Source organism: Dermacentor albipictus, chromosome 6, assembly GCF_038994185.2.
Source record: "Dermacentor albipictus isolate Rhodes 1998 colony chromosome 6, USDA_Dalb.pri_finalv2, whole genome shotgun sequence".
Taxonomy (NCBI): domain Eukaryota; kingdom Metazoa; phylum Arthropoda; class Arachnida; order Ixodida; family Ixodidae; genus Dermacentor; species Dermacentor albipictus.
Window position 1 is genome coordinate 43,950,672 of NC_091826.1, and position 4,510 is coordinate 43,955,181.

General features: G+C 43.8%; 1 non-coding gene across 1 annotated transcript; it reads left to right on the top strand.

Moving 5' to 3' along the window:
- Positions 1–1,161: 1,161 nt before the first annotated feature.
- Positions 1,162–1,233, top strand: TRNAD-GUC (transfer RNA aspartic acid (anticodon GUC)). Its single transcript has one exon. It is a non-coding gene; the product is annotated as a tRNA-Asp (tRNA).
- Positions 1,234–4,510: the final 3,277 nt, after the last annotated feature.

Sequence of the window (4,510 nt, forward strand, 5' to 3'; positions counted from 1 at the left end):
GTGCTGCAAGCTCGGCTAGGGACAAACGGAACAAACTGTTTTCTTCCCCGTAGTACCTAGGCGAAGAGAAATTTTGAGCACCAAAAGTCCCCACATTTCTCTCTCGCAACTAATTGCTCCTCGCGCGTGCGCAGAAAGAGCGGTGAAATCCATTTTCGATGTGCTCGTCCGGCGCGACTGGGATAAGGTTGTGAGATGATTGCGAGTAATCGTCGTAATCGTCCAACCAATCTGCTTCGCCGGTAGCCATTTCACGCTTACATCTACTCTCGATTATGGAAGAGCCAGCATTTTTTTTTCCTTTCGAATTGATTCTATTTTATACAATAATTTTTTCTTCATAGCCAGTCGTCTTACGTGACAGGCGGACCGATGGGTTTTCTCATTGGTTAGGCGCAGAAATCACATTTTTATAAATGCTCACGCATTTAAAAAATCGAGGCCCGCCATACAATGTGGCCAGCAGTCAAAGTTCACAGCTACCAGTCGTCCCAAGCTGTCCTGCTGCGCGCCGCCACACTGCCTCATGAACGTCGCGGTGCTGATGATCCCAGGGCACGTATTTTTTTCGACGGCCTCGATGAGACGTTCGTCGAAGATGTTTTCTCTTTTATTTTCTTTGTTGTTGTTTGTTCGAACGTGCGCAACTGGGCACGTTGTTGTTTGTTTTGACCAGTGTCTCTTGGCCTTGTTTTGAGTAGTACGTGACTGATGTACGTCCTAGGCTTTTGTGCGTTGCACTCCCTTGGTTATGCGTGATCAGCAACAGGCGTTGCCATGATGTTGGAGCTATCACAAACGCAGCGCGGCCACATTGCTACCGCACCAGAAAACGTTTGTAACCAACTGGCCTGACTGGTACATTGCTACGACGGAACCATGCAGTGCCGACAAGCCACGGTGCAACAAACCCACGAGCACGCCCGCAAGCACCCCGAGGTGACTTGCCGGCGCCTGAATTTCAGTCGACCGCCGCACGCTGTCTGTAATAAGTGCCGCGAACGCAGCGAGTTAAAGTTTAAAATTAGATTTGTACTCGTGCTTGAAGCATGAGGCTCTCGAAAAGACCTCACAATTAGTCACCTTTTCTTTTTCCTCCGGTAATCTAATGCAAGAACTGTCTCATCATACTCACAGTCATTAAGAAAAACAAAATTCATCTCCTCGTTAGTATAGTGGTCAGTATCCCCGCCTGTCACGCGGGAGACCGGGGTTCGATTCCCCGACGGGGAGCTCTTTCTTTTTTTTTTTTTTCGCATTACGAAATATTTATCTTACTGTAGCCGACGGGCAAAGTGAAACTACCATCGATGAGGGCAGTATTTATCTTACTGTAGCCGACGGGCAAAGTGAAACTATCATCGATGAGGGCAGGCTCATCAAAATGATAGCCGGCAAAGGGAAAGCAATAGAGAAAGGGGAGAAGCAGCCCATATTAACTGGCCACTACCAACACTGCAAGTTGACTGTGCATGTTCAATCAATCGTGCTTTCACTATAAATTACGGCGGGATTACCTCACTGCATATTCAGTTTTGTTAGTGCACATTTCTTCCCGCTAGCATATGTACCAAGATGTGTCAGAATTAAAGTTCCAGCATGTCTATAGAAATGGGGGGAATCGGGAGGTGCAGTTGCCACCCCAACCCTCCCCCTTATCTGCCAGCATCGTGTGGCCGTACCGGCGACAATTAACCACATAGAGAGCATTCCCAATGCTTTTTAGAGGTGCCACTACTTTGGCCATGATTGCAGTGCAGCTTACTGTGGGCGCATTGATAATGGTCGGATGCTCCGCCAGGCTAAAAATGTGTCGGAAATGCATCTTTTTGAGTCTGCTGGTTTACTTGCTGGGTTGCCCTTCTTCCACCAAACAATGAAGTACATATATAGTTCATTTTACATAAAGTATTTATTCTCTTAGAACTGCAATACTTGTCAGGCTCTTCTATTACATACTTCTATATAGAGAAGACTTAACGGCAGAAAAGTAGAGGTGGGTGAATATGAAGTTCACTGAATACGAATAAAGTAAGAGGAGTAAGTATCGAATAGTCAAAAGCAGATGCATATATTTACAGCACGAAGATCTATTACGCTATATAATTAGGCACCACACTTGCAGCTGACTTGTGGAAGAAAGCCATGAGCTAACTATATTAGGTACAAGGATCAGTTTTGAACACGAGATATCACTAATTCGTCATTAAAAACTGTACAAATGTTCCCTAAACTACTTAAAGCCTCGCTACAAACAAGATCTCCAAAAATAAATGGCCATTGTACGTCTAGCTCTCCAAAACTGACAAATAAATAGTTACTAAGAGAAAGCTAGAGACCACTGCAAGGAAGACATTTGCTTTAGCATAAAAAATAAACTTCTACCAGTGGCTACACTGCAAGGACACCAATTTACATAAGCAAAAATAACAGGTTGTCTTGTAGGCATCCACCACAAAACCTAACACAAGGCTTACATTGCCACTTTCGTTTCTGCATTGCTTAAAAAACTTTTGTCATTCACTTTTGGTAATTCACAATACTTTGTTTAGCAAACATAGAACAGCAAGAGGACTTTAGCAGTCTAGGTTGTTGCAAAATTTTTTGATAATTTTCTTATACTTATAAATACCGAATACTTCCTCTTTGACTACAAGTACTAATAGTAAGTGTCAGATAATCTGATTCAGATTCAAAACGTTGAATATGCCATAACTCAGCTGTAATCCAATAAATACTATAGGAATCAGTCCCACTCCATTTAGTACTTCTAAAAGTGCATGAAGGTACACGTTCACAATTGCCGTGGGGTTTGAGGTGATCTCAAGTCCCAGCTTGCTGCACTCAAGTGGTTTGCCTATAAGTCTCTCTGGGTTTCTCTACGTTTTGATGTTCCAGTTAAAGAAGTGCCCTTTCCCCCTCCTCCTTACCTCCAGGTTGTTCTACATGTTCTACATGACTTGAGCCTTCCTTCAACTGTGCGCACAAAATTCAAATTCAAGCACACAACTACACAAAGTCTTTATAGATACCAAGAGTATGATATAAAGCATAAAACGTCTATATAAATGGCACAAATTGTCATAAAATTAATGCAAGGGATAGTCCACAGAATGCATGCATTGGTGGGCCATGGTGCGCACTTGTGATAAACTCTACCACAAACAGGTTGACACAAGCAGACAGAACAAGGCACTTGTACTGCGTTGTCGCCATGTACGTACTACCTGAGCACTTTGTCCTGTGCCTTTCCTGTGTAACTGTCACGAAGCTAATGCAGTTTGTGCTTAGAGTGCTTTTTAAAACGAAGAACTTGAAAACAAACAGTAAAGACGAAGCTGTTTGTACTGATAAACAGCAAACACAAGAAGATCTATTTACAGGATAACTGAATACAAGATTTAACAAAAGACACAATGTAGGCATTAACAACGAGGTTCAAAGGTCACTACTTCAGGCAACGAAAAAAGCTGTCACCGATTCATGGCACAGACAGTGCACACACCGTGGGTCTTGCGGAGATGTTGACAGTGAGGTTTGACGCTGGTGCAGATGCGATGAAGTGGCAGCAGTTGACGACGCTGTAGCACGTCGGGCTTGGATGAGGAGGAGGCAATGGCCGAATGCCCTTTCAGCGTTCACTAGTCAGAGCTTGGGCCTGGAGTTCGTGCACAGCGATAGCGACACTGGTTGTGCTCGGGTTGGAAGCCCTTGTGACATTTGCCAACCACTGGCTGCGGGGAGGAGCTTGACGATGTGCTCAAGTGGGAACCTGCATCGACCTTGGGCCAGGAATTCAGCAGGCCACTACTCCTGGGCCCTGTTTGCACTGAGGCTTACAAGGATGCATGGGAAGATAACTTGTGTTTCAAGTGGACGACATTGACTGCCATGAACTTCGTGTCTTATCTTCGGTGCATGTGCTTGGCATAACTGCTTGCCAAAAAGGATTTCTTTCCTTCATGTACTGCGTTGCACAGCTATTTACAGCCATAGAAGACTACGTCCAAAGATCATCATAACGAAGATGAATCCATGTTGAGGAATGGAATGCTAAGGAATGGAGACACAAGGGCTGCAAAACATGATTAGTAACACACCTGCCGTTCGAAGTGAGCGGATTGCTTGTGCATGGCATTCATGGATGCTATAGTAGGAATTCATGCTCCCTGCATCGATTCCTACAGTGAGTGCCATCATTCGAATTTTTATTTTGGTGTCATCACATGCTGAATAATGTATGTGGGTAACGAAAACTGGTTTTGTATTTTTTGCATAGAAGTGTACTGATAGTGATATTTCCCAATCAAATACGAGTAGCAGCACACAAAAAAAGACTTGAATATTGAATCTAATATCCAAGATTTTCTCATTTCTAAACAAAGTAAAACAGAAAAGTTGCTATAGGTGTCCATTCGGCAGGAAAAAGGTTATCGTTTGACACACGCAGTGTCACTTACAAATGGACATCTGGTAAATTGAGCAGCTCTCTAGTGAGGAAAGGCTGAAA